The sequence below is a fragment of the Pongo abelii genome, chromosome 2, assembly GCF_028885655.2.
Source record: "Pongo abelii isolate AG06213 chromosome 2, NHGRI_mPonAbe1-v2.0_pri, whole genome shotgun sequence".
Classification (NCBI taxonomy): Eukaryota; Metazoa; Chordata; class Mammalia; order Primates; family Hominidae; genus Pongo; species Pongo abelii.
In genome coordinates this window covers 204,319,567-204,339,368 of record NC_085928.1, presented here as the reverse complement: position 1 = coordinate 204,339,368, position 19,802 = coordinate 204,319,567, and the positions used below count along the sequence as shown (strand labels likewise).

At 47.3% G+C, this 19,802-nt stretch overlaps 1 long non-coding RNA gene across 1 annotated transcript; it reads right to left on the bottom strand.

Moving 5' to 3' along the window:
- Positions 1-15,590: 15,590 nt before the first annotated feature.
- LOC129058362 (uncharacterized) lies at positions 15,591-17,021 on the bottom strand. Its single transcript, XR_008523475.2, has 3 exons — positions 16,928-17,021; positions 16,591-16,828; positions 15,591-16,262 (listed from the first exon to the last, which is right to left on the bottom strand). It is a non-coding gene; the product is annotated as an uncharacterized LOC129058362 (long non-coding RNA).
- Positions 17,022-19,802: the final 2,781 nt, after the last annotated feature.

Below are 19,802 nucleotides of genomic sequence, written 5' to 3'. Positions count from 1 at the left end.
ATAAATCACTTCTTCTCCCACTCCTGACCTTCACATTGTTTATGTCCTTCAGCCACTGTGACAGGGGACATCGACCTTGAACCTAGTTGGCCACTCCAGCCTGTTTCCTCACCTATCAAATGAGGTACATTTTCTCTGCCTCCCTAACTGGTGGGAGCATGGGTAGAGTCATCTGGTCAACAGGTGAGAAAGTGTTTTGTAAAGCAGAAGGTGCTGGTTATGTTTACACTTTAACACACACTTCTAAAGGATCATTATTGTCCATTTAACTGGAACCCAAATGAATACATTGGGGAAATTTTGCAGCCTTGTGGACTTGGCGGTTTGGATCCAATGTCACGGATGATGTGACTCAAAAGAAGTTTCTTTATGCTGAGTAATCACCTGGCTGCTGGCTCTGAATGAATAGGTATAGGGTACCCTGCTGCTCTCCTGAGAGACTGGCCCAGTGGGCATGAGCAGGGCTTGGATGCTGATGCCCAAACACAGAAACCGTCAGACAGCAAACAGCTAAACCAGGGACCAAATGCTCTGCATTGCTTCTTTTCCCATTAGTTTGCTCCTAAGCACCTGCCCCATCAAAATACCCATGACTCCCCCAAATGTCACAGGGGACACTGCTGGGATGTTCCCTCTGCTGTTTCCTCTGCCACATCTCTCCACCTTCTCTGCTTATTTAATTTGTCTTATCCTGGCTGGGTGCAGTGACTCATTCCTGCAATCCTAGCACTTTGAGAGGCCAAGGTGGAAGGACTGCTTGAGCACAGGAGTTTGAGACCAGCCTGGGCAACACAGCAAGATCCCATCTCTACACAAAATAAAAAACGTAGCCGAGCGTGGCAGTGCACCTGTAGTCCTAGCTACTAGGGAGGCTAAGGTGGGAGGATCACTTAAGCCAGGAGTTTGAGGCTGCAGTGAGCTATGATTGTGCCACTGCACTCCTGCCACAGCCTGGGGTGACAGAACGAAACCCTGTCTCTCAAAAGAAAAAAAAAGTCTCATCTTTCAAGGTTCTACTCATTGTCACCTCCTCTGTGAGGCCACAGTCTTCAAACTCCTAACACAGTCAGTACTGACTATCCCCCCCGCCGAGTGAAGCACTGTCTTGTGCTTTGCTGCGCTGCAGTCTGGTTTACATGAGCATTCACTGTCCACTCACCTCTCTCCCCATTTACATTGTGAGCTTCTCAAGGGCAGAAACCAGGTGTGATCCCTCTTGGTGTCCCAGCACCTAGCACAGCTGCTGGTGTCTAGTAATTTATGATTCAATGTTGGATTGCATTTTTGCCATTCCTTTGTGTGTCAGAGAGTGACCTGAAGGGATTGTGAGAGGGGAAGAAAAGACAAAATCTTTTATTTTTATTTATTTAAATCAATTCCACTTTTGCTTTTGCCTTCAATCCCAGCCCATTAAAAAATCTGAAAAACTGCTCTGATGTAATTTGTAGGATAACTGCAATTTGTCTACTCACCAATTGAGGGATATTTGGGTTGCTTCCAGATTTATTTATTTTTTGAGACAGAGTTTTGCTCTTGTTGCCCAGATTGAAGTGCAATGGCACGTTTTTGGCTCACTGCAACCTCCACCTCCGGGGTTCAAGCGATTCTCCTGCCTCAGCCTCCCTGGTAGCTGGGTTCACAGGTGCCCGCCACCATGCCCAGCTAATTTTTGTATTTTTAGTAGAGATGGGGTTTCACCATGTTGGCCAGGCTGGTCTCAATCTCCTGAGCTCAAGAGACCCACCCACCTCAGCCTCCCAAAGTGCTGGGATTACAGGCATGAGCCACCACACCCGGCCTCCAGAGTTTGGCTATTATGAATATGTGGTTGTGAATAATGTTGCTGTGAACATTCACATACAAGTCTATGTTTTCATTGTCTTGGGTAAGTACCTAGGAGTGGAATTTCTGGGCTGTGTAATGGGTGTATGTTTAACTTTAAGAACACTGCCAAACACTTTTCCAAAGGGGCCGTACTGTTTCACATTTCTACTGGCAGTTTTGAGAGTGTAGTTTTTCTACACCTTCACTAACTCCTTGCGATGACAGTTAAAAAAAACGCATTCTAATGGGTATATTGGGTATTTCACTGTAGGTTTGATTTGTATTTCCTTGTTGCCTAGTTGTGTTCATATTGGCTATCCATATATTTTCTGTGGGAAGTGTCTGTTCAAATATTCTGTCCATTTTTAAAATCTGTATTGTTTGCTTTCTTATTATTCTGTATACAAGCCTTTCACTATATATATATTTTACAGATATTTTCTCCTAGTCTCTGGCTTATCTTTTCATTTTCTTAAATGTGTCCTTAAGTGAATAGAAGTTTTTAATTTTTATGAAATCTATTTTATTATATTTTTCTTTTATGATTAATGCTGTTTGTGTCAAGTTTAGATAATCTTTGTGTGTCATGTTTAGGTAATCTTTACCAACACAATATCACAAAGATTTTCTCCTGTTTTCTTCCAGAAATTCTTACCATTTTAGCTCTTATGTTTAGGTCTATGGTCTATTTTGATTATTTTGCATATGATGTGAAATAAGGTTTAAAACTTAATTCCCCCCCCATAAAGATACCCGGTACCACTTTGTAAAAAGACTATACATTCCTCGTTCAATTGTCTTGGCACTTTTGTAAAAAAAATTAATTGAGTATATAAATGCAAGTCTATTCCTGCACTCTCTACTCTGTTCTACTGATCTATAACCATGCCAATGCCATACAATTTTGATTATTGTGGTTTCATAGTAATCCTGAAATCAGGTAATGCAGGCATTTCAAACTCGCTTTTATTTTTAAAATTATTTTGGCAATTTTTGACTCTTTGCTTTTTCATATTATTTTAGAATCAACTTATCAGTTTCTCCAAAATAGTCTGTTATGATTTTGATGAGGATTGTATTGAGTCTATAGGTCAGTTTTTAGAAAAAAACTTTTAACAATATTGCATCTTCAAATCCATGAACATGGTATGCCTCTCCATTTATTTAGGTTTTCTTTAATTTCCCTTAATAATATTTGGTAGTTTTAAGGTTATAGTTCTGGAACATCTTTCTTTAAATTAATTTCTAAGTATTTTTAAGTACTATTTATAAATGAAGTTTTTAAACCTTTATTTCCCAATTGTTCATTACTTGTATACAGAAATGCAACTGATTTTTAATTAAACTTTTTATTTTGAAATAATTACAAGTTCACAGGAAGTTACAAAGATAGTACAAAGAGGATCCATGTGCCCTTCACTCAGTTTCCCCCAGTGGTTACATTTGAGATGGTTATAGTATAATATTAAAACTAGGAATTTGACACTGGTACAATGTGTGTGTATAGTTCTATGTCATTTTATCATATGTGTATATTTGTAAGCACCTCACAATCAATATGAAGAATTACTTCATCACCATAAAAATCTTTCTTGTGCTACCTCTTTATAGTCACACCCATCCCCCTCTCTGCAACCATCCCTAACCTCTGGCAACCACTGACCTGTTTTCCAACACTATAATTTTGTCATTTCAAGAGTGTTATATAAATGGAATCACACAGTATGTCACCTTTTCAACTTGGCTTTTTTTTTTTTCCTCATTTAACATAATGACTTTGAGATCAGTTCAAACTATAGCATGTATCAATAGTTCATTCCTTTTCACTGCTGAGCAGTTTTCTGCAGTATACATGTTCCGCTGTTTATTTCACCATTCACCTACTGAAGAACATTTTGGTTGTTTCCTGTTGGGGATAAAAAAAATGAAGCGGCTTAGCACAATTATGTACAGGTTTTAATGTTGACATACGTTTTCATTTCTCTGGGATAAATACCTAGAGGTGCAATTGCTGTGAGGTATGGTAATTTTAAAAGAAACTTTCAAGCTGTTTTCCAGAGTGACTGAATCATTTTACGTTACCACCAGCAATGTATAAGAAATCCAGTTTCTCCACATCCTGGCCATGATTTGTATTGTGGCTATTTTGAAATTTTACTTGATCTAATAGATATGTGGTGATATCTAATTGTGGTCTTTATTTGCATTTCTTTATTGGTTAGTGATGCTTAACATCTTTTCATCTGCTTATTTTTTATTTTTATATACTCTTCATTAAAATTTCTCTTTATATGTCTTTTACCACTTTTCTACTTAAATTGTTTGATTTTTTTACTCTTCAGTTTTAAGAATTCTTTATATATTCTAGATATGAGTCCTTTTTCAGATATGCTGTTTGCAAATATTTTCTCCCAGTCTATAACTTGTCTTTTCTTCCTCTTAAGAGGGTCTTTTATAGAGCAAAAGTTTTTAGTGTTGATAAAGTCCAATTTATCATTTAAAAGTTTTTTCTGTTTTTTTTTTTTTTTTTTTTTTTTGCTTTTTGTCTATGAACTCTTTACTAAACCACAGGTCCTGAGGATTTGTCCTTATGTTATCTTCTGAAAGTTTTATAGTTTTATGTTTTACATTTAAAGCTATCATCCATTTTTAATTAATTTTTATAAAAGGTATGATTTTGGGGTTGAGGTTCCTTTCTTTTTCTTTCTTATTTGCCCAAGAATATCTATTTGCTCTAGTACTGTTTCTTAAAAAGGCTATCCCTTCTCCATTGAATTGCTTTTGCACCTTTGTCAAAAATGAGCTGGCCCTACTTGTGTGGGGCTCATACCTAGAATATCTAGAACCGATTTCTGGGTTCTCTATTCTGTTTCATTGATCTTTGTATCTATTCCTCATGCTTACTTGATTACTGATGCTATCTAATCAGTCTTAACTCAGGTAATATAATTTTTCCCAAATTATTTTCTCCAAACTGTTTTACTTATTCAACTCCCTTTGCTTTTTCATGTACATTTAGAAAAGCTTGTCTACATCTACAAAAATCTTGTTGAGATTTTGATTGGAATTGTGTTACACCTGTATATCAATTTGGGGAAATTTGACATCATTACTATTTTGAGTCTTCCTATCCATGACTACCATATGTCAACCATTTACTTAGATTTTTCTTTGATTTCTTTCGTTAGCATTTTGATGTTTTCAACACATAAGTGCTGGACATCTTTAGTTATATTTACACCTAAATATTTCATTTTCTTGATTATATGTTATATTGACACCTAAATATTTCACTTTCTTGAGTATATGTTATATTTTATATTTGGTGTCCATGTATTCATTGCTAGTATATTAAAATAGGTGTGATTTGCCTATGTTTGTTGATACGGTTTGGATCTGTTTCCCTGCCCAAGTCTCATGTTGAAATGTAATCCCCAGTGCTGCAGGTGGGGCCTGGAAGGAGGTGTCTGGATCATGGGGCTGGCTTCTCATTAATGGTTTAGCACCATCCCCCTTGGTGTTGCCATCGTGATAGTGAGTTGTGAGACCTGGTTGTTTAAAATGAATGTTATATTTCTTAATAAATCAAAGAATGGAGTAATTTCATGATTAGAAAGGACATGTTGGGCCTGACACAGAGTAAGCCCTAAATGAATGCTCAGGGATGATGAATCTTTTCCCCAGTATCCCACTTTGCTAGATTACCCTTAATGACAGATTGTTCACTCTCTCTTAAAGCAGCCCATTCCATTTTAGACAATTCTGGGCATTTGAAATATTTTCCTCTCATGTGCTCAAAACATTTTCATTTCAGCTTCTGCTCTGCAGTCCCAGTGCCTGTCCCCAGGGCCACACAGAATGAGCCCGATTCCCCTTCCCGACGAATATCCCAGAACTCTCAAATAGGGGAAGCAGCCTCAGCTTCCCCAGCCAGTGTTTGTAAGAGTGAGATTTCTAGTCCTGTCGTGATTCTAGTCTCTTTCCCTTGAGCAAAATTCTGTACCTGCACAGCTCTCTCCAGATGTGATGCCCAGAAAGGTCTCAGCACCCTGGGTGGAGCCTGGGGGCCCCCTTCTTTCCGGTAGGCAGCTTAAGCTCCCACCGGCTCTTCTGGCAGCCATGTTGCAAAGGCTTATATTAAGCTGGTGGCTGCTGAGCACCCCTGGGCCCTTTTTATCTTTCCCTACATAAATTCGCATACCAGCTTTCTGCAGGTGGCTTCCCATAGCTACCTTCTAAGGGGAGCAACATCAAACCTCAAGGAATCTACCACCGTGAAAGCCTGTCTTGCCCCGAGACCTTCCTCACCTGCAAAGCATAAGCTTAGGCAGGGCTTGGAACCACATGGCCTAAGGCCCTTAAATCTGTCTGTATCTCTGCTCTATAATTTTCAGAAAAATTAACTGCATTATGGGATGGCTTATATTCAAGTCAGGGTCCATACAATCAGTAGAGGGCAAAAGTGGTGAATGCCGTATGGAATCTTATGGCTTGCAAAACAGTTTCTATATCACCTCCTTGGATCCACAGAATAACTAGTAAACTGTGAGGCAGGTAGGGAGGGTGGGTCATTTCCATTTGACAGGTAAGGAAAGGGAGGTTGCAGGGAGGCTGCAGGCTGCTATGACTAAAAACAAAGAAGAGTCAAAAGTGACAGAACACTACACTCTGTTTATTACAAAACACTGCTTAGCATCTCAGGGGCTCTAGGCTTCCATTTGAATTGTCTTAACCATCCTCTGGGTAGAAAGTTTTTTTCTCAGGGCATTTTTGGATCCAGATGATCTGAGCTAATCCCCCTGTCCCCTCACCCCCAGCCCCAAGGAGTGGGCTAGGAGTACAGCTGTGCATTTTAACGAGGGAGACGGGAGTCTCCAGGCTGCTTTCCAAGAAATTGCTTCTAAAATCATTTGCCTCCAGCCCCAGACAAAAGCTCAGGTATGGAAGCTTGGCTGCTCCTGACCTTTTACATCCCCAGAACCAAGCTGCAGGGAGGAGGGGACGGCCACACAAAAGGGTCTGGGGAGTGACCCGGCCTGCCTCAGCTACCTGCTGTTTGCCACAATGGGACCCGAGTCCCGGGCTGCCTCTGGAGGCAGGAGAAAAGGGCCGAGATAATGACGGGCTCAGCTACCGCTGCTCTCTTCAGAGAAAGGAGAAGAGGGAGGAGGCAAAACCTCCCGGATAATAAAGAAGTAACAAATGAGGAATAAAAGCTTATGGAAGACATCTTAACCCAGGGATGAAAAAATGTCAACATCTGTGAGGCTTTCTGCACCAGCAGACCCGGTCCTAATGAAAACCCTCGAAAAGCCATTCATCGGAGCAGAGGCAAAAAGGCTACATTTTTCTATGGGGCATCGAGGGCTCGAGGAGGCCACCGTTTCCCTTTCGGATGCTGCTGAACCAAGCGCTAATGTTCATCTCCAGCTTTATTAAGGAACCGGGGCAGGAGGAGAATGGAGTGCCGGGACCATCGTTATCCCAAAGTCTGTGAGGTGGGTGGATGTAGGAGCAAGCTAGATGTGTGCACATTGAGGCAAGGAAGAAAAGCCAGAAGAATCAGAGAAAACGCTGTTGAACAAGGGTCTCTTTTGACCAGGGCCTTTAGGAAGGACGCAGCTCCAGGAAAAGTAATCCTCTTAGCACCGACTTATGTGTGTGTACAAAACAGGGAAATCAAATCTGAATGTCCTCATTGCATTTGCTAAAATACCTAATGAAAACACAAAGATTCCTTTTTCTGATCTTCACCTTTCATTCAGAAGCCGGAGAGTGGCAGATGTTTGCTTATAAGGCTGATTTTTTTAAAAATTCAAACTGGGAGTTTGGGGTGGGAGAGGAGCTGACCCTACTCTCTTTCCAAGGGGTGTGGGTGGCAGAACTTTGAGCCTTTGTATCTCCCCCTGGGGTTTTTGACACCCTCCTGCCTTGTTGCCTTTGAGGCAGTACATGTGGTTTTATTTCTTGAGTCTGTGCTCTACGTTCACCATTGGAATGTCTCTCCGGAGGCCTCAGTGAAAGAAATCTCAAATCCTGGCCAACAAATGCAGCTTCCTGAAAAGAGTGGGGACGTTGGTATGAAAAGAAATGCACTCCCAAATTAGTGGCTGCTCTGCAGTTGGGGATCACTGTGCCCTGGCCAGGGAGCACCAGGATAGTCCTCACCCATACCCACATACCTACACACACCCAACTTACCCCCACACACCTACACCCAGGCATACACTCCCCCTACTTATCCACACACTCACATAACAGTCCACACCACTCACCCTCCTGTACACACACACACACACACACACGTGTCCTTCCAGTTATAGATACACCTCTCCGGCCAACATACTCGACAGCACACGCATCTGCTTGCTCCCAGTCTGAACAGTCGTACTTAGTCTTCTGGGCAGGCATTCCTCCTTCCCCATCCCTGTAACACACCGGGCTTTCGATCACATGTGTCAGTTATAACTTGGCTTTAAAATGAAACAAGATGCAAGTGAGGCTGAGTCAAATGTTTGGGGGATTGCCGAGGAGATTTCACCTAAGCTAAAATAGGAGGGTGCACTTTTATTTTTCCTTTCATGTGTTACAGGTCTACTTTAAATTCAAAACTATTGTTTGCTATTGGGTTAGAAAAGGAACAGAAGTGGAGGAGGCAGCCATAGAAAGGCTGATTATGGCTACGGGTCCAGCGTGAGCTGCCCATCTGTGGGCTGGCTCTGTGGTCCTAGGCTGCCAGGGCAGGTAGTGAGATCCCAGGTCCTCAAAGCAGTGGCCCAAGCATCCTCTATCATCATCAGTTGGAGGGAATTCCTATGCAAGGTGTGCAGTGGAGCTGAATGAACTCTGATATCTTTTGCAAACTTAACAATAATAATATTGAGTGCTAATTATGTGCTAGTCACTACTCTAAGGGTCTTAAATGGATTCTCTAATTTTCCCAGCTCTATGATATGAAATCTCTCATTATGCACACTTTGTAGGTAAGGAAACAAGCCTGGAGTGGCTGGGGACATAGGTAATAGTGACAGAGCCCGTATTGAAACCCAGATGTACCCAACACCAAGCTTAGGTGATTTACCTCGCACTGCAAGACCTCTTAGGAGAACCTGATGCTAAGTGATTTTCTGTTCCCTTCTTTCCTTGGTCAGTAGGAGAGGATTGGGCTTACACCCTTCCTGGTTCATCCCCTAATGCCCTGGCATTGGTCCTTCCTATTCCTTTGGAATAAAGACGGAGCCTGGGAACATCTCTGGTTGGCTTGTCCCTGGGGAGGGTTCCATGTCCAGCCGCCAGACCCCAGATCCACTGAGGGGGTGGAACCTTGTTCCTTGCTGCAGCAGGAGGCACTCAAGTCAGAGGCCCCAGCCATGTGCTTATAGAACCCTTTCGGCAGTCACTCAAAGGCTTGGGGATCATTGGGGAGAATGGCAGCCCTCCAGATTTGTGCATCCATCTGAGAAGCACACCTCCTCAATCTCCATCCCTCATCTCCAGGCCCCCTCTACTGAGAGGAGAACACAGCCCACCTAGACAAAGTGCAGCAGACACCTCTGGTCCTTTTCTCTTTACCATGCCTAATGTACCAGGGATCGGGGCGTCATAACCACAGACCTGGAACCTTGAGAGTCACTGGATCAAACTCCTTGTGGTGGCTCTGAAGATGTGTCTACAAATTCATGACACTACACTCCTCAAGAGGCGGAGCTTAATTATCCTCTTCTTGAGTGTGGACTGGACTTGGTGACTAGTCCACTAGAGACCAGAATATGGCAGAAATGATGGATGTCACTTGGAAATAGTCACTTGGATAACTCCGAAATTAGATTATGGAAAGGCAATAGCTTCTGTCTTGGGTTCTCCATCTCTCTGTCTCTGTCTCATTCATCACGTGCTCTGGGGAAAGCCAGTTTCCATGTCATGAGGCAGCCTAGGGGGAGGCCTCTATCGTGAGAAACTGAGGCCTGCCAACAACCACATGCATGAGCTTGGAAATGGATCTTCTGAGTCTGCCAACAGCCATGCGTGTGATCCTGGAAGCTGATCTTCCCCCACTGTAACCTCGGGCTGACTGTGGCCCCAGAGCACATCTTGACTGCAACCTCATAAGAGATCTCGTGCCAGAACCACCCAACTCAGCCACTCCCAGATTCCTAACCCCAAGAAACTGTGAGATGATAGATGTTTGTCTCTTTAAGCTGCCGCATTTGGGGGCCATCGTGACGCAGCAACAGATCACTCATGCCCTCCTGGACTCTGCAGTTGGGAGAAGCGAGGGCCTGCTGGGGAAACTCACTTTCCCAATTTCACAAAGGACAAGTGAGTGCTTGAAATTAACTCAAATATTTTGACTTCTTGTCTAGTGCTCTTTCCACTACATCAGACTTCCTCTCACTCCCATTTCCCACAAATAAACCAGAAGAATTGAATTTGGCAAACCTCTGCCTGCTTGTGAACGCAGATTTTTCTGGTATGAGCGGGATGGACATAGCAGGGGACACAGTGATGACAGAGAATTGGTGAGGACAGAGGGCCATTTAAGGGGCTGTTTGAGAGTATAACAACCTCCACATCTGCCCTTCTCCCCAGGGCTCGCTTTTTGGCTGATACGGGAAGTTTAACCCACACATATGAATTCTGAATTTGATACAGAATTTACCACCCAGAAATGACTGGGTGAAGTAAGTGTAATTTGCCTGTGTTTATTTTTTTTTATTATGAACTTAAGCAAAGTTTATGGAAAAAAGGAACCCGATGATCACGAAATGTAGCTATTTACATCTCTCCAAGCTCTCTTTGTGAGTATTCTTTGCACAGCTGTAATGGCCTGTGCAGACTCCGTAGTGTTTGCCTTCTTCCCTCAGCAAGTGTTCTGTTGTGCCCCGGGCAGGCCCTGTGCGGCTGGGAGCTCAGAGCCCACTGTGTCTGGCTCTCCCAGACCACCCTCCTGTTCACTCCATCCCCTGCTGCTGTCCGTTCCTGCTTCTCTGACCCCTTGGCTCTGCCCCAGCTCCTCTCCCACCCAAGCCTTCTCGCCTGGCTCACTCGTTGGAGCACAGCTGCATGCTCAGGCGTAGCATCTTGACACTCCCTCAGCTCGATGTTGGGCTTGTCCCCGGCTCCTCATGCTGCAGAGGCAGTAGGCACACTCCTGTGCTCCTCCAAGCCCTGGAGGCTGCACAGCCTCGTTGTTGATGTGGGGCCTAAGATGTCACTGCTTGTGACAATTTAACTTCCCTGGTGACTCAGGCCACCCTGGTTCTTAGCGTGTCTTCCTCTGGTCTCTCCCACCCTGCCTGAATCACAGAAGCAGAGGGCTTGTTAGAAAGCGGGTGCCGGGCCCTCACCCAGTCCTTCTGAATCTGGAGAAGGGGCTGGGAATCTGCATTTTTACAGCCCCCCAGGCAATGCTGGTGCCCACTACAATGGGAGAATGACGGCTCTGCTGTTGCCCCTTGTTTACAACTTGGAGCTTTGAAAAACGTCTTGATTGGCCTGGTGTTTTAGAAAATCTTGGAGAGACTGTCAAGAGCAACCTCGTTTCTCTGAGCCTAAGCCCTCAGCTGGACTGACCTTGCCTTCACCTCCATTTTCTCCTGGCCGCCTACCTCCTTCTCTTTCCATTGACCTCTTTTCACCTACGGCAGCAGCAGGTCAGAAAAAGGCAGGACGCCATTCTCGTTGGTCTGCTCAGCTTCCCTGGAAGCCCAGGGAATGGTTTCCGAGGGAGGCACTGGCAATTATTGGCCAAAATGAGGGCTAAGAATTTCCGATTGGCCTCTAAGAGTTGGTTTTATGTGTACTGTGCATGGAGGATGGATCACATGGGTGTGGGGGGTGGTCCGTACCGTGGGTGGGCTTTGGAGGAGGCGCCTGGTGGGTGGGCCTTGCAGAGTCCTCTCTTGCATCCGCCCACCCTATCATGGGGGCCAGTTCCCCAGGGCTTCCAATTCAGTGTTTCCTCCCAAATAAAGAAAACCCTTCCTGACTCACCCGGGGTTTCCAAACTATCCCTCACTCCTCGGTCGTGGGGGGCAGGACCCCATCCTGGACCTCAGAGTGGTCCATAGGGTGGCTCCATAGGATGAAGAGTTCCAGATAGATGGCCTGGGAAGTCCTTTCCCGTCTGAGGCTTTGTGTTATTTGCTGCAGATAGAGGTCTCTCAGTGCCACCAAGATCCCACCCTGGACGTGACCTCCTCTCCTCCAAGGGTGACTGGACCTACAGTGTTGTGGCATGATCCAATCCCCTTGTGAGCGGAGACCAAAACAGGGCTCCAGTCCCAGAGTCCTGGGAAAACCAACAAGGCTGAAGCACCAGTCAATCCAACACAGAGAGGCACGTTGGAGGGGCTAAGAGTGCCATGGGCTGTAGGCATGTCTGCTGAGCTCTGTGCACGCTCACACTCCCACTCCCAGTGCCCTCCGAGCAAGGTGGCAGCAGCCAAGCTGCAGCTAGCTCCTGGCTTTGTAGCTTTGCTTTGAGGCCTGGGATGTCTACATTCTCCCCAAAGCAGTTCCCCTAACTGCCTGCCCCCTGAGAAACAGCCCCAACCCTTAGAAAATCCAGGGGTGGATGCACAGTGGAAGATGTAATAGGAGTCTAAGCAAAGCCACAGAGAGACACAGGCTGCAACCCCCAACGCTGACAGCTGTTCTTCCCTGCATGACGGACAGACACAGCCTCAGCCTGGAAATGCCCTTCTGGGTGTCATCTGGTGACTTCTACCACTCAAATTTTGGGTCTTAAGGGATGTTAGTCAAGAGAGCAATTGTTCACAGCCCAGGATGACCTGTCCTTGGTGCACTTTGTCATGGGCGCATCTCCTCTCCTGCCAGTCACCGAGATTCCTTGGCTCCCTTGGCAAGCCCTAACCTGTCAGTCCTCCACACAGGCACCCCAGGGAGGAGGCTGCCTTGGGCAGAGGAACTGAGACCCTCATCTCCTTCACCTCTGCCCTCGGGCCCCATGAATGAGACAGGCTGAAGCCTCCTCAGATTCTGGGGCCTTTGGTTCGGGGGCAGGAGCTATTCCATTCATTTGATACTGACTTCCATAGCTGGGGACTGAGCCCATAAATCCTGACCCAGACACATGACAGCAATGGCCAGTGGAACAGGGTAGATGCAAAAACTTGCCGTGAATGGGAGAGAGGAGCCAGGGTATGGAGGGGACAGCAAAGGCTGACCTTTTCCCCTCAAAAGAAAGATGATCCAAAGGTGTCACCCTTGCAAACGTGGTTAGGGCTGCAATAGAAAAGAAGCTTCTAGTCCTTCTGGTCCCTGACTCTGGGCAGGTCAAGCAATATCTCTAGGCTTCAGTTTCCCTATTGGTAAAATGTCCGGATATACTGATTGATTGACAGTAAGGGTTGTCCCACCATTTGTGTTCTATGCTTTATATCTCTTCTGTAAGTTTCTAGTTTCCCAAAGGGTGTGTTTGGGGGAAGAGTAGCTGAGAAGACAGAAAGTGCAGTCCTTGAAGGCAGGTGTGAGGGGACCGTGCACAGGAAGGTATTTCCCAGGATTAGAGAATTATTTTCTCCATTCTGAAGATGGGGAAATAGCTTCAGAGAAGCTGAGTGAGCCCAGGGCTGCAGTGTGGCTGAGCTGGGTTTTGGACTGCACTTTCTGTTGCTCTTTCTGTAGAATTGTCCCTGCCTTTCTCCTTCCAACTCCATTTGTCAGAGTCCCTCCACCCTCTAAGTCCCTCTCAGTGACATCTCCATGTCGCCTTCCCTGGCCCCCCAAGCAGAATCGATTGCTCCCCACCATGCCCAATGGCATCTTGTCTCCCCTGCTTTTGCCCCCTTGACTTCTCCTTGGACCAGAGACAGTCCACCTCTCCCAGTGGCCTGGGAGCCCCTCGAAGGCTGGGACTTGCACTTCTGAAGTCTTTCTCTCCTAGCCCGGCCACAAGGAATGGTACAGAGGAGGTACTCTGGGAACAAGCGTGAAACTGAGGGTACCCAGAGGGTCCTTCTGCTTCAACATGTGGGTTCCTCACATCTGTCACCTCCCTTTTGGCCTTAGAGGTGTGACTGTCTGTGTAACCCCCAGCCCAGCCCCTAGAATATAGAATAGTCCTGTATGTTGAAGCCCATGCCCCAGTGTAGACGGGCAGCTGGGAGGGAACTACTTCTGTTAATTATGCCTTAAAGGGCACTCTCTATGAGGGGCTTCTAGACTAGGCAGGAGAGTGGGGATCCTGGATCCCCTGCCCCTTCCTAGAGAGAGGAGATTGGTGAGTCCCCACCTCTAGCCCTCTGAGCTGTCTTGGCTGTGACCTCCCTGTCTTTCCACGACCCGTTTTCACCGACAGCAATGGGAGGTCAGAAGAAGCCCATATGTCATTCTCATGGTCCATCCACCTTTTGTTAGGAGCCCAGTGAGGACAAGAACCAAGCATGGCTTATGTTTGCTCTGACTCCTAGCTCTGTGTGTAGGGCATGGACAGGAATCAAAGAAGGATTTTTGGAGCTGAATAGAGTGTATTATTACTATTCGGCCCAGGATTGTTAGACTTAAAGGATGGCCAAACATCAGAAGGACCTTCGAGCTCAAGCGATGAGCCCAGCCTCGTGTTGGGCATGAGTCTATCTGAGGGTCAAGGACAAGATTTGCCCAAGGCCGCATGGAGCTGTCTGCCTATGTTCACTCTGTGGTCTGTGCCTTCTCCCTCCGCAGGGGAGACTGTGCACGGTGGGCCAGGTGGTTTCAGGGAGTGGCAACCCAGGGGCAGTGGAAATAGCGTAGGCTTTGGAGTCAAAAAGACCTGAGTCTGAATATGGCTCCATATATTCCCGTGTGTTGCCTTGGCAATGACTTCGTCTTTCTGGGTTTCACTTATTTTATAAAAAGGGAATAATGTACACCATGAAGTTTGCTGTCATGTTTAAAAGGAGGTAATGTTTGGCCAGGCGCAGTGGCTCACGCCTATAATCCCAGCACTTTGTGATCACCAGGTCACAAGTTCGAGACCAGCCTGACCAACATGGCAAAACCCCGTCTCTACTAAAAATACAAAAATTAGCTGGGCATGGTGGCGCACACCTGTATTCCCAGCTATTCTGGAGGCGGAGGCAGGAGAATCGCTTGAACCTGGGAGACAGAGGTGGCAGTGAGCGGAGACCACGCCACTGCACTTCAGCCTGGGTGACAGAATGAGACTCCGTCTTAAAAAAAAAAGAAAAGAAAAAGAGGTAATGTTTGCAGACTGCCTGAATGCATAGTAGCTACTCAAGAAGTAGTGTAGCCCCAGGCATTCCCCTTCTCTGTCGGCGGGGACAAGGGGATACATTTTTGTCCCTGTGGGGCCTAAGAAGGAGTTCATTCCCTAGTATTCCTCAACTCTAGTTACATCCATGTGCCACCAGTTTCCCCTTCTCTGAGGTTGCCCAGGGGATAAAGGGGGATTGGCTGTGGGATGATGGCCTTTCTTCCCTGCTGTGCTGCTGGGGCCAAGAGGGGCCAAACAGAAACTTGTTCAAGGTCTTCTTTGGCAGAATCTAGGTCCCTGGGTCCTCACCCTGCCAGCAGTGTGACCTGGGAAGCTTCTTCTCCTCTCTGAGCCTCAGAGTCCCCCTGGGATTTCACAGGATAACTACCTGCCTTGTCTGCAGCTTGGGGCTGTTGCAAAGACCCAGGAAAGCATTTTACGCACAGCAGAGTCCTGTGCAAACGCCGGGAGTCATCACAGTTTTCTTGTAAGCACCATTATTTTCTTAAAGAAACTTCAAGAAGTAAAAGAGCCTTATACTATATCTTGCAAAACAAATTTTTTAGTAGCAGAAAAAAAAAATGGAGGAGAGGTTGAAAAGAAAAAAAAAGATTTGAGCCAACAGCTTCGGCTCCCTTGTCAGCCAACTAGAGGAAAGAAGTGAGTAACAGAGGTTTGTTTCCAAGGGAGCCTGTATGAGCCAAGAGCTGTTGCCAACCCAGCCAGGGCCTGATGCCAAGGCCTCATGGGGGGCCAGCTGCCTGTTCACCCTTCCAGACCTCATTTCTCCTACTGCATGTTAGACCAGGGTGCTGGAGTCAGGGTGCCAGAGGGCCTCGGGGCCTGGCTTCTCCAGGCTGGATCTGCTTCTCTTACTCCTCCACGGAAGAGTCTCGAGGGAGGGTAGGAAGGAGAAAATCCAAACCCCTTGCTGGGTGTATGTTTCTGAGGCTTAACCAGAATCTGTCCCGTGACTGCCCAGCTGTAAATCAGGGCTGGAGGGAAGGTGGTGGGGACAGGGAGGAGACTGGGGAGTGTCTGGGGGAGGGCTGGGAGCCTTTGGGGAGGACCTGGGAGGTTAGGATGGGGGCAGGAGAGGCCCCTTCTCTTGCTTTCTCTGCCTGCCACAGAGCTGGCTCACCGACTGGGTGACTTCTGTCCCCTTTCCTTGTTTCTTGCCTTTCTCAGCTGCCTCCCAGCTCAGGCTCCACAGCTATCCCTGAAACACAGGCACAGCCCTTGGCACAGCCTCCCTTCCCCTCTTCCCCTCCTTGCCCTCCCCAGTGGGCCGTCCAGGCCTGGGCTGGCTCTCGGGAGGCCCGTGCTCCCCGGGCTGCCTGTGGGTGATGCAGGGAGCGCTGCTCTGCCTGGCTTGGGCTTCTGTGCCTTCCTCATGTTGCAGGGTGGGTGGGGACTGTGGAAGTGGGCATGCTGCCGAGTTGGGAAGTCCTGAAAGCTGCCCAAAGCCCAGTTAGAAAGGAACGAGGGGGCGGACTTGGCCAGAACCCTTACCGGGCAGCCGCCATCAGCAGCCACTGAAACCTTACCTGGCCCAGCCTGCGGCACTGACTGATGAATGGGAGGCCAGCCAGGAAGGGGCTTCCTCCTGCCAGATGCTCCATGAGCACCGGCCAGTGGCTTTGACTGACGTGTCATTCCTTTTCACCAAGTGTTAAAAGATGAAGGAAGCTGGTGGAAAGACCTGGCTCCAGGACAGGAGGGCAGATGGCAGGCTGGGCACGTGTTTCTTCCCTGGCCTGGTGTGGTCACACCATTCACCTATGCCTGGAGAGAAAAGGTCAGAGTCAGCCCTAGAGTCAGCCCCTCCAACCCCCTTATTTTACAGACTGGGAAACTGAGGCCTGGCAAGGGGAAGGGACTCACCCAGTGACTTCACGGCTCTCAGCCCTGTGCCATCTCTCTCACCCTCTGCTGCCTGTTACTGAACCAAGCAAGCCCAGACTGCCCAAAGGATCAATGGATCAAAGGTTTGAAAATTAGCTGATTGGAGCCAGGGCTGCATTTCTCAAAGAAAAAAAATATTTCATGATCATGCCAGAGGGCCTCGGGGCCTGGCTTCTCCACTTCCCCGTTCCCAAGGGTCTCCCCCTTTCCCTCCCCTTCCTCCCTTTTCTTTTCTTTTCTTTTCCTTTTCTTTTCTTTTCTTCTCTTCTCTTCTCTTCTCTTCTTTTCTTTTTGAGACAGAGTCTCACTCTGTCACCCAGGCTGGAGTGCAATGGCAGGATCTCAGCTCACTGCAACCTCTGCCTCCCAGGTTCAAGGGATTCTCCTGCCACAGCCTCCGGAGTAGCTGGGATCACAGGCACCTGCCACCACACCCAGGTATTTTTTTTTTTGTATTTTTAGTAGAGATGGGGTTTCACCATGTTGGCCAGGCTGGTCTCTAAATCCCGACCTCAAGTGATCTGCCCATCTTAGCCTCTCAAAGTGCTGGGATTACAGGTGTGAGCCACCACGCCCGGCCAGACCATTCCTTTCTAAGGCATGAGTCAGGATGGGCATTTATTGAAAGGATTTTCTTATTCCAGTTAATTTCCAGATGCTAAAATTTCAGGTAAAATAATAAGGGGCAAGTTCTGGGCTATGAGTGAGTGGATGAGTGTGTGTGTGTGTGATCACACGTGTGTGTGCTCAGACTCATTCGGGGTGGGAATCTTTTGGGTCAGAAAGGGACCTCATAGGCCTCTACTTTCAGGATGAGCTGACTGTTCTGGCTTCTCAGCCTCCTCCTCTCCCTGTAGCTGAGTGAACGTATTCTCCAGAACCTCTGTTTTCCTGGCAGCATCTCCAGTGGGGAGCAGAAAGAGGAGTGGAGTCAGGAAGACCTGGGGAGGGGTCTGAAAGGGCATTTGAAATGGGGGATTCATGTGGTGGACATGGTGTTACTATTATTGCAGTTGCCAATGACACCCCACCCCCACCCTACCCCCACCCCACCCCTGCCACTCTGCTGTGGCCTTTGTCATTTATCACTTATTCTGCAACAGCCTCTAGACTGGGGTCCGCACCAACAGCCTTCCCCCTTCAGCCTCAGGTTCCCTGGACTCCCCTTGCTAGTGTGATCTTGGGCCTAACAGATATTTCAGCCTTGTCTTTCACCGCCCCCTTGGCTTTTTGTTGCGATAGAACACTAACCATTCTGCAAACCTTCTCCCGGCCTCCTGGCCTCCGTGTTTCCCTTGCCAGCCTCTGCAGCCTTGGCTTGGCTCATGCTGTCCACTTCCTCCCTCCTCTCCGGCCACACGAATCTCCTTTCAGTCCTTGGACCAAGCAAGCTCATTCCCACCTCTGCCCCGCACAGTGGAAGATGTAATAGGAGTCTGGAGTTTCTCTGCGTGATGCCCCTTCCCACTAATGACGACCCCCCACCTCGTCCTGCCTAGCTCCCACCTCCCCGTGCAGCTGGTCTTCCCGTCTGCTCCCTTAGCTCCCTGCCACTTTCTCCTTTCATCCGCATGCCTCCCTTCACAGAATGTAAAACTGAAGTTTGAAATTGTCCGTAATTTCTCCTTCACATGACAATGAACTCCTCGAGGGCAAGGCGAGTCCTCATTCACTGTAGGCCCACCAGTATTTAGCCTTTAGCAAGCACTTAATAAAACATCTCTTGAGGAAAAATGATCTCTTTCTTACTGGCCTGAGAGTCCCTAAGAGGCAGGACCCACCTCTGCATCACCAGGCTATCCTTCACCGTACCCATCTCATAGGCTGTCCATAAATGCTTAGTAAATCGAATTCCAGTGATGCCACAACTGGGGAGAGTCATCAACAGTGTTTTCTATTGCTAAACACCTCCCTGCTTGCAAAAAACTTCCAGGCTGTCTTGGGTAGCAACCACTCTTGGTTTTCAAAGGTGAAAAGCAATTTGCCACAAGCAGAGAATGACAAATACTCAGGATGGAAGAAGAAGAAGGGAGGGAAGCAATTATGAGAGGCGGGAGGGAGGGGAGAGCAGGCTGTGAACCCTCTCTCTTGAGTGAGAAGGAAAACAAAGAAAGATTCTTCTCAGAAAATCCCATTTGCTCTTTAAGGGACCAGGAAACCACTTTTGTCCTCTTTTCCCTGTGAAGTTTCAGGATCTGTGAGCACAAAGCCTGGAGGTGCCGGCAGGGACCTTGTGAGTCACCAGAGGGAGAAACTCGCATGGTTCAAAATGTAAGGTTTAACAATATCTCCACCAGTATTCATAATCCCCATGCACTCTGGGCCATCGGCAATTCAACATGAAATTCTCTTTTGGTCATTCAACTATATTTGTTGAGCCCCTACTGGTGCCTGCTTTCCTGGTACTTAAATTTTCAGGTAAGGAGACAGATGAAACACACACAGAAACAAACAAGAAGACATCAGAGAGTGCTCTACAGAAAATTAGCATGAGGCAGTGATGCAGAGAGAGCTCAGTCAGGAAAGGCCTCCTGGAGGAGGCAACATCAGAGCGGAGGTGGAGATGCTCCAAGGAGCTGGCTGCAGAGACGGGAAGAGCATCCCAGGCAGAGGGCACAGCACTGGCTCCAAGGTCTGAAGAGGGATGAGAGAGAGAACCACATCAGGTGGGTCCCAGAGGCAGCAGGTATCAGATTGGGCTTACCTCCTCCAGCCTGTCATTCAGGTGGCATGGAGCTTGGTGAAAAGTGAATGGGGACTCTGGAGATGTGGCTCTAGATCTAGTTCTGCCACTGATTTGTCCCAGGACAGGCCCTGGGCACAATGCTCTCCCGCTCTTGTTTTCCAGGTCCTG